Consider the following 10,993-nt stretch of genomic DNA (forward strand, 5'->3'; position numbering starts at 1 on the left):
AATGTGGAGGATCAGTAAAAAAAAAAAAAAAAGGAAGACCCTCAACAATGTGGATTGACACTGTGGCAGAAACAATAAACTCAAACATAAAAATTGTGAGGATGACACAGAAATGGACAGGGTTTTGTTCTTTTGTGCATAGGGTTGCTATGAGTTGAACAAATTAAATGGTGCCTCTATCACATGTTTATCAGTTTGTCATACTGTGGTGGCTTGCTTGTTGCTTTGATTCCGGAAGCTATGCCATTGGTATTATAAATACCAGAAGTGTCACCCATGTTGGACTGATTTCAGCTGAACTTACAGATTAAGATAGAGTAGGAAGAAGAAGAGATGAACAAATTCCTAATATTAAGTCACTGAATATCTTATGAACAGCAGTGAAACACTGTCAGTACCAGAATATTGGAAATTGAAAAATGATGAAGAACACAGGATTATTATCAGATATGGTGCTGAAAAATGAGACCCTCAATGTGGAAGGCACTCAAAATACAACTGAGGAAGAGCTGCTTCCTCAAATTAGAGTGGATAACGATGACACAAATGGAATAAAACTTTCAGGACCTTCATTTGCTGATGGAGAACAACTCAAAAGGAAGAGAAATAGCTGTAAACATCCATTAGTAATTGGAGCAGGGAATGCATGAATTATGGATCTGCAAAAATTCGAAGATGTCAAAAATTAAATGGGATGCATAAACATTGATATCCCAGGGATCAGTAAGCTAAAATGGATTCACTATTGGCCATTTTGAATGTGACAATCTTATAATTTACTATACTGGGAATGATAAATTGACAATGAATTATATCACATTCATCATCAAAAAGAACATTTCAGAATCTGTCTTCAAGTACATTGTCTGTGATAGCTTAATATCCATATACCTACAAGGAAGACCAATTAATACAACTATTATTCAAATTTATGCACCAACCACTAAAGTCAGTGATTTAAAAAATTGAAGCCTACCAGCTTCTAAAGTATAAAATTAATCAAGCAAGCAATCAAAATGTATAGATGAGGGTACAACATGAAAGCCACAGAGCAATGTGTGGAAAAAGAGGTGTGCTGGCTTTTTTTTTTTTTTTAATTTTCTTTCCTGCTCTCCCCTTTCATACCCTCTCTGCCTAGCCTGGGCATCTTCAGGTTGGTGGGAGTACAACCCCAAAAGAGTCCAGTGTTGCATCCACAGAGTATACTTTTACAACAGCTAAGAGAGGAAATCCCTGAAATCCCCAGTGGATCAAGTTAATCTTTTGGCAGCTTCTTATAATGTCTGACTCTAGGACTTAGCCTTAAAGTTCACTCTCCTACTTGGGCAGGAGCCTTTATTTGTGCCTTACCTAACAAGAGATAGCAGGTCTGGCCATACAGCCAAACCGTATTTGCACCTTGTAAAGCCCCAACATAAAAGAGAAGAACCAATACTAACTATTGCATACAAGGACAGATTCAGAAGGAGATGTGAAATGAGGGATATCATTGTTTGAAAGCAGGGAATACCAGAAATATGTTTTCCTGTGCTTTACTGACTACTCAAAGACTTTGTATTATGTAGATCATGACAAACTATGGACAGCATTGCAGAGAATGAATATTCCAGAATACTTAATCATGCTCCTGATGTACATTTACACAGGCAAAGATGCAGCCATCTGAACAGAACAAGGAACACACAATGGTTTAAAGAATGTTGTGTGTCATCGTTGTATTATTTCACCATATTTATACAATGTTTATGCTGAGCACATAATCTTAGAAACTGGATTATGTGAAGAGGAAGTTGCATGAGGATTGGCGGAAGATTCATTAACAGCCTGCAATATGCAGATGACACAACCTTGATGCTGAAAGTGAAGAGAACTTAAAATATTTACTGGTAAAGATGAAAGAACTCAGCCTTCAGTACGAGTTGCACCTCAATGTGAAGAAAAAATAATAACAATCCTCACAACTTGGCCAATAAATAACATGATAAATGAAGAAAAGATTGAAGTTGTCAGAGACTTCATTTTGCTCACATCAACCATCAACACTCATGGAAGCAGCAATCAAGAAATCAAAAGACATGCTGCATCAGTACCGCTCAAGATCTCTTTAAAGTGTTCAAGAGCAATGTCAGTTTTAAAACATCAATTATTTTACCATTCTTCCACCCAAACTACACATCATGAAGTTAATGTTTGTTCTTGAATTAATGTTGCTCTGACAGGGGTCTTTTTTAAGTAATGTGTTATTCTTCTTAGTGCCTGAAACTACATCCATCCCACTCATGCATCAAGTTAGTATGAAAAGTTACTATAACTTTATTTTAGTGCAAAAAAACTTTTGAAATCTATGCATACTTTTTCATAATATGTATTTTCCATGAGCCTTTTGAAGACTTTCCAGGAACACCCACACATAGACAAAGGGTAAAAGTTCATGTAAAATTCCATTATTTCCTTTACCACAAACTTTTTGAAGCTTCCTCAAGTGTGTGTGTGCATATTCCACTTTACCTAGAATCCAGGTAAGCTACCCTTTGCAGCACTTCTGTTTTGCTGTTGTTGTGTGTCATTAGATCAGTTCTGACTCATATTGGCCTTATATACAATCCAAAGAAATACTTCCTTGTCTTGAACCTTCCTCAGAACCATTTCTATTCTTAAGCTCAATATTGCAGCCAAGTGGCCAATCCATCTCATTGAGGATCTCCCTCTTTATCACTGTGCCAAGCATTATGACCTTCTCTAGGGACTGGTCCCTTCTGATATCAAGTGCAAAGGATATGAGGCAAAGTCTCACTATTCTCACTTCTAAGGAGTGTCCTGGTTATGTATTTTCCAAGACAAAACTGTTTGTTCTTCTGACAGTCCAACTCCAGAATTCAAATACATCATTTCTTCTTCCTATCTTTCTCATTCAATGTGCAGCTTTAGCAATGTGTATGAAGTCATTGACTAAGGTCAGGTGCACCTTAGTCCATAGAGTGGCATCTTTGTTCTTTAATACTATAAGAGGTCTTTGGTAGCAAATTTAACAATTGTAAAACTTCCTGTAATTTCTGACTGCTGTTTCTATGGGCATTGATTGCGGATGCAAGTAAAATGAAGTCCTTGACAACTTTAATATTTTTTATTTGTTATGATATTGATTATAGGTTCGATTGTAAGGATTTTTGTTTTCTTTATGTTGAGGTGTAACCCATATTGGGGGCTTTGATTTTCATCAGTAAGTGCTTCAAGTCCTCTTCACATTCACCAAGCAAGGTTGTGTCATCTGTGTCTCAAGTTGTTAATGAGACTTTTTCCTGCTCCTCAGAATATTTGTTCAGCATACAGATTAAATTGTTGTTGTTGTTAAATGCCGTCGAGTCAATTCTGACCCATAGCGACCCTGTATAGGGTTTCCAAGGAGCAGCTGGTGAGCATGAACCACCGACCTTGCAGTTCGAACGACTTTGCAGTCTGACACATTAGCCCACAGCACCACACCAGGACAGATTGAATAAGTATGGTGAAAGGATACAACCATAACACATCTTTATTGAATTTAAGCGCAGATGGTCAAGACAGCACAGACTAAGAAAATGTTTCCAAGTGGTTAAGGTTAGAAAAGATCTCCAGAGAGAAATGATGCTAATGCTGTACCCAGGAAAATGACAAAAAAGTCAGCCAGGTGGAGAAAGTTGAGGGAGTGTATAGGGAACAGCACTCAGTTCACTGTAAAGTTATTGTTGTTAAGTGCCATTGAGTTAGCTCTGAGTCATAGCAACCCTGTATAGGATTTCTAGGGTGTGACTTGTGGATTTGAACCACCGATCTTTCAGTATCGGATTTTCCAAAGCTGTAAATCTTGACAGGAACATAAACCTCATCTTTCTCCTGTGGATCAACTGGTAGTTTCGAACTGTTGACCTTGATGTTAACAGCCTAACTGGTAACCACTACCCTACAAGAGTTCCTTTTATCGTTCACAAGGGATAGAAATAAAACTAAATGGTAGAAAGTAAGCAGTTCCAAAAGGGCTTTGTATACTAGGGGAGCTGCTGAAATTGTATGTCCTTGCATCAGAAGCAGTATTAAACTAGAAGGAAGGAACTCAAGAAGTTCACTATTGAAATAATACAGCTGATATCTGATAAGGGCATCCTGCATTCCTTGTGACCTACTGCATTTTCCTTCACAAGTGATACACAGAGTTTCTGGGAAACTGCTCTTCTCATCCTTGCCTGCAGTTTCAGTTAGATGACTATGTTCTCAGCTCCAAAAGTGATTCTTCATTAATTTAAGCTAATCAGTAAAAGGAGTCCCGGTGTAGTACTGTAGGGTAAGTGCTGGACTACTAACAAAAAGGTTCATGGTTCAAACCCCCAGCTGCTTCTCGGGTACCCTACACAGGGTCACTATGAGTTAGAACTAACTCCACGGTACTTAACAGCAACAATACCAATCAGTAAAAACAACTTACTGGGCATAGAAATTGGTTCACAAGAGACATATGACTCAAATGGATCAATTGTAACCAGAGTATATATTCTCAGAAAACTACTGAGATGAGTATTCTATCCTCCTGAGTAGGAAACATGCAGTCTGGTAGCTATCAGCCACCATTTTATGAACACAAATTTAATCAACCTTTAAATCATGCAACACTAAGAAAATAAACATGGAAAAATTAAAAAACAAACCTTACTTTAAGCCTACTTTCTCTATATAACTTTTAGTTACTTGGTCATTTCTGTTTCTGGAAGTATCTTAAATGACAAAAACAAAACAAAAAAAACTATCTGTGGTGATGACTGTTAGAAATGAAAGTAGAGAAGCAATTAAATGCCCTTCTCTAGTCTTTTCATTCTTATGATTCTCTATCACTCTTAGTTTATAAAGAAGACACTTGCAAACAGCAGACTGATGACTGAAGAAAAATGACATAAACATCACAAGAGTCAAATGACTTCTGCACAGTTCCCTGACAGCTCTACCCCCTTCTTCTCTGCCGCCTGCCTGTCTGTGGCTGCCAAGAATTTGCTGTTTGCTTCTCACTTTACTCATCCAATCCACACTGAGAAGATAACATGCCCAGCTAGCTCCAGAACAGAAAGCAGAATTTTGTCTTGCATGCAATGTCATGCAGAATAGCCTCTAATCTAAGGCTGAGACAGTACTGGGTTTGATGGTTCATTCTTTAGCTTTCTGGTCTTGGGATTTCAGCTAATGGCTTTGGGGTTTTGTACAAGTCACATGCTTTTATGTTTCCACTGTGTGGATGAGAGCTTGGCATGTTGTATAATATTACACAGTTACTCCAAAGCAGCTCTCTGGCTAAGTGACAGCATTTGACATGTCTCTAATATTGACAGTAGTGGTGACTATCAAGTGTACTATTTATGTCAGGTAGGAATGGAACAGGGACATTTTAAATAAAATAAACATGTGCAAAGAAAACTTCTGGTTTACTGTAGTAAAAATGTCAAGACAGTCTGAATATCTCTTCTGCTATTTCCTAGCCATGGACACTTGGGGAAATTAAGAAGACTTAGTAGCTGCAATTTTAAATGGAAATAATAATGATGCCTACTTTGGGAGGTCAGAATAATATTATTCAATGTGTCCATAGTGTCTTATGTGATACCTGGCTCATGGTAGACAGTTATATGAGTATGATACATATCCTCACCACTGGAACAATAACAACATTCTTATTAGTGGAGAAAAGATTGAAGTTGTCAAAGACTTCATTTTGCTCTGATCAACCATCAACACTCATGAAAACAGCAGTCAAGAAATCAAACCATGTATTGCATTAGCAAAATATGCTGCACAAGATCTTTTTAAAGGTATGAAGAGCAATGATGTTATTAAGGTGCAACTGACCCAAGCCATGGTATTTTCAATAACCTCATATGCATACAAAAGTTCAACAATGAATAAGGAAGACCACAGAATAATTGATGCATATGAGTTATGGTGTTGAAGAAGAATATTGAAAGCACCATGGACTGCCAAAAGAACAAATAGATCTGTGTTGGAAGAAGTACAGCCTGAGTCCTCCTTGGAAGCTAGCATGGCCAGACTTTGTCTATCATACTTTGGACATATTGTCAAGAGGGACCAGTCACTGGAGAAGGATATCATATAAAATGGAAGGTCGGAACAAAAGAGGAAGATCCTCAATGAGATGGACTGACACAGCATTGATGGGTTCAAATCTAGCAGTGATTGTGAGGTTGGCCGAGGACCAGGCAGTGTTTCATTCTGTTGTGCATAAGGTTGCTATAAGTAGGTACTGACTCAATGGTACGTAATAATAACAACAACATGATACATATATTGTTTTCCATGCATATAAATCTTTCCAACTAAATGCCTAAATCAAGAAAGTAGCTCTGAGAAGCCTTAAGCGACATTGTTTCTACCATAATGCTTGTTGTTGTTGTTGTGAAGTGCTGTCAAGCCAGTTCCGACCCATAGCGACCCTTTATAGGGTTTCTAAGGAGTGACTGGTGAGCTTGAACCACTGACCTTGCAATTCAAATGACTCTGCACTCTGATGCATTAACCCACAGCGCCATACCAGGACTCCTTCCATAATGCTTAGCTGTTACTAAATATTGACCACACATATTTTGACCATTGGTGACCAGGTCCAATACAGGTGACCTATGAGTTGAGCAAGAATTTATGACATGACACGATGTTAAAATGTGAGCTGGGCCCAAGAATCTTACAGACTTTTGACTGAGTCCTGAAAAATTAGGAAATTCGCAACAAGGACTGAAACCGAAAGAATTTGCAGAGAGAAATAGAATGAAGGGTCAAGCTATATGTGGTCTCTGAAAATATAAGAAAGTAGAAGTATAAGCACCAGAATAAAATTCAGATATATTTACAGAAAAAGAAAGTTAATGAGTTGATGTTGCATGATACAGATTAAAGTTGGTTCCCTCAAGTTTACGTTGAAATCCCAATTCCCGGTCCTGTGAACTTGACCCTCTTTGGAAATATGGACTTTGAAGATGTTAGCCATTAACATGAGATTATAGTGGAGTAGTTGTTGCTGTGAACCACCAAGTTAATTCTGACTCCAAGTAATTCTATATAATAGAGAAATGTGTCATAGTGTAATATTCACAATAGAATCTTGGTGTGGTATTGTAGGATAAGCACCAGACTGCTAACTACATGATCCGTGGCTCAAACCCACCAATTACTCCTTGGAAACCCTATACAGGGTCACTATGAGTTGGATCCAATTGACAACACTTAACAAGAAAAAATCTTCACAGTGGATCACCAGGTATTTTCTCCCATAGATCAGTTGCTGGGTTCAAACCACTAACCTTTTGTTTAACAATAGAGTATTTAACCATTGTACCACAAAGGTTTCTTATATAACAGTAGGATGGGCTCTAATCCTATTTGACAGAGGGAAGATGGTCACATGAAGATGCATCTGCAAGACAAGGAAAGTCTAAGGCTTTCAGAAGCTGAAATAAACAAGAAAGGATCTTTTCCTAGAAAAGAAAGAGCTTGGTGCTGGCAATACGCTGAATTTGGACTACTATTCTCCAGAACTGTGTATCAGGGCATTTCTGTTGTTTAAAACCATCTTATTATGGTACTTTATTATGACTGTCCAAGAAAACAAATGCAGCTAGAGATGCATGTAGACCCAGAGAGCAGTAGACTTCTGTTACATGATTGTAACTGGGCTGAGTTACATCAATGTTAAAAAAGCAGAATTGAAACCAATGAAACTTGCTGCTGAGAACCTGTAAGTCTCAGTAGCTTGGCTAGAGTCAGGGGCAGGTACACTTTATGGTGGGACTGCATTAATTCAGACTCTAGAATCAGAGTAACTGGGTTCAAGTTCTGATTCTGTCACTTACTAGCTGTGAGAAATTGAACAAGTTTTTCCATGTCTCTAATGTTGAGTTTCTTCATCTATAGAGCTATTTTGAGTATTAAATGAGTTAAAAGTGTGACATGCTAGTATATTATGGGTTCATGTCACTCTCAGTAAATATTAGCCAGTGTACTCTGAAATAAATAATACCTCAGCATTCATAAGATCTAAGAAGCTCTGGTAGCGTAGTGGTTACAAATCGGGATGCTAACCTCAGGGTCAGTAGTTTGAAACTTCCAGCTGTTCCATGAGAGAAAGATGAGAATTTCTGCTCCCTTAAAGATTTACAGCTTTGGAAACCCTGTACAGGGTTGCTATGAGTCAGAACTGACTCCACGGCACATAACAACAACAACAATTCATAAGATAGATATGTATAACATTCAATCAATTCTATACAATTCCTGTTTTCCTTGAATTCAAATGTATCTTATATTTAAAATCATCAATGCATCTTATAGCTAATTCCTAAGCAAAATTAACAAATTAAATCAACAAATAATATCAGTTTTATTTGAGGAAGAATATAAAGAACCAAGGACTGAAAATGAGATCTGATAGTAATTATAACAATAATAGTTACCAAAACTTTTGTGTGAGATACATTCATTTGTTTGTATATTTACTCATTCATTTAACAAAGTTGTATTGAGCTACCACTATGAAATAAATTCAATAGAAAATAAAACAAGTATCTGTGCATTTACAGAGTTTTAAGATTTTGAAGCATTAAACAAAGAGTAAGTATTTTTAAGCTAATATCTAAAAACAAAAATCATTACCTACTCATTCATCACATTTAAATAGTTATTCAAAATTCATGCTTTTAGTGAGTTCTTGCATAGACATCTTTATTAGTCAGGACAGGCTACATTATATGGTAGTAATAAACTAATGCCAAATATCAAATTACTGATTAATACAACTAATAAGTATTTCTTGCTAATATATTGTGTCCAAAATGGTGGCTTAGGCAAGCTGTATTCTACACAGTTATTGAGGGCTTCTGATTGATGAAGGATTTGTTGTTTTTTACAAGTGCTCTAGTGTAGGCAGCATCTAAAGTCTCAGTGACCAAGGAAGAAAAGTCAAGGAAAATATAATCATTCATTGTTTTCTTAAAGAGAAGTGACTAAACCATGCAAATGAAAATAGAAGAAATACATAGAGTCACTGTACCAAAAATAAATTGTTGATATTCAATACTTTCAAGAAGTAGCATATGATCAAGAACCATTTGTGCTAAAGAAAGAAATCCAAGTGTCACTGAAGGCATTGGCAAACAACAAGGACCCAGCAACTGACAAGCTTTCAATGAAAATCTTTCAAGAACTGATGTATCATACCAGTCTCTCAGTCTTCTATGCCAAGAAATTTGGAAGACAGCTATCTGAGAAACTAATAGAAAGAAATACATGTGCCCACTGCAAAGAGAGATGACCCAATGGGATGTGGAAATTGTGGAACAGTATTATTCATATCACATGCAAGTAAAATTCTTCTAAAGATAATTCAAAAACCGTTGCAAGAGTAAGTACATCAGAAACAAGTGTTAATTGCTACATTTTGGTGAGCATGATATATAGTTATAGATCTAGTAGCTCAAAATACCAACTGAGAGGGAAGGAGTGTTCACATCAAGGATCAGTCCTATCCCCTCTGTATACAGGATTGATAGGGATGGGCAACTTAGACATTGACTACATAAAACGGTGGGGGCTGGGGGGTGCAATAAAGGCACGATGTGACTGGCTTACAAGTTTTCAAGAAGGAGTTTAGCTTTAGAGTGCGGGGAAGGTAGAATTCCCATTGAATAGTTTCCATCTTGTCTATACAGGACTGGTGAAAGGAGATGGGGATAAGAATCTTATGCTTCAATATTGAATAATTGGTATCATGACTAATTGTGACTGTCACAACTGTAAAAGTAGAAGTTTTGTAACAAAAAGGGGGGAGTAGTTCACCTTACAGTCCAGGAACAGAGGACCCTAGGACCATCAAGGGAGAAATGCACAAGTGGAATGTGGGACCTTATCCAGAGAAGCAGAGACACAAGAGATGGAGGCAGAGATGGGAGCATGGAGAGATAAAGCAGCTGAATATTCTAGAATCATGGAAAGAGAAAGGCTGTATGCTGGCAACAAGGAGGCAGGTTTGCAGAATGTGCTCTTTGGTTGTTTAAATTATTATATATTCCTAAGTGTTTTTGTGTACATCTGCTGTTGAAAAACACAACAGAGTGAATAAAAGCAAATACTTTTGAATGATGATGCACGAGAGAGATTGTAATCATTGCAACGAAACGATGAGTATAAAACCGATATTCTCCCACTCAAATCACAATAAAAACATATAAAAGAAAGAAGAAAAAAAAAAGTACATCAACAGAGAACTGACAGAAATTCAAGCCAGATTCAGAAGAGGACATGGAAATAGGGAAACAATTGTTGACATCAGATGGATCTTGGATGAAAGCAGAGCATACTAGAAAGATGCTTACTTGTGATTTACTAACTATGCAACGGCTTTTGACTGTGTAGATTATTACAAATTCTAGATAACATGCAAATAATGACTTTTACAGAACACTTACATGTGCTCATGAGGAACCTGTACATACAGCAAGAGGTATTTATTAGAACACAATAAAGGGACACTGGTTTTATATCAGGAAAACTGTCTGCCAGCGTTGTATTTTTCCACCATACTTACTCAATCTTCATGCTGAGCAAATAATCCCAGACTGGATTATATGAAGAGGAACATAGTACCAAGATTAAAGGAAGACTCATTAGCAACATGTACTATGTAGATGATACAATCTTGCTTGATGAAAGTGACGATAATTTAAGATTTTGATGAAAATCAGACTACAGGCCTCAGTAAGAACTGCATCTTAATATAAACTAAACAAAAATACTTACAATGGGACCAATAAATAACATCATGGCAAATGGAAAAAAAGTATCAAGTTGTCAAAGACTTCAATTTGCTTGGACCCATAATCAATGTTCATGAAAACAGCAGTCAAGAAATCAAATTACATATTGCATTAGCCAAAAGACCTCTTTAAAATGTCCTAGAGCAAAGATGCCA

Source organism: Chrysochloris asiatica, unplaced genomic scaffold (genome assembly GCF_000296735.1).
Source record: "Chrysochloris asiatica unplaced genomic scaffold, ChrAsi1.0 scaffold00089, whole genome shotgun sequence".
Classification (NCBI taxonomy): domain Eukaryota; kingdom Metazoa; phylum Chordata; class Mammalia; order Afrosoricida; family Chrysochloridae; genus Chrysochloris; species Chrysochloris asiatica.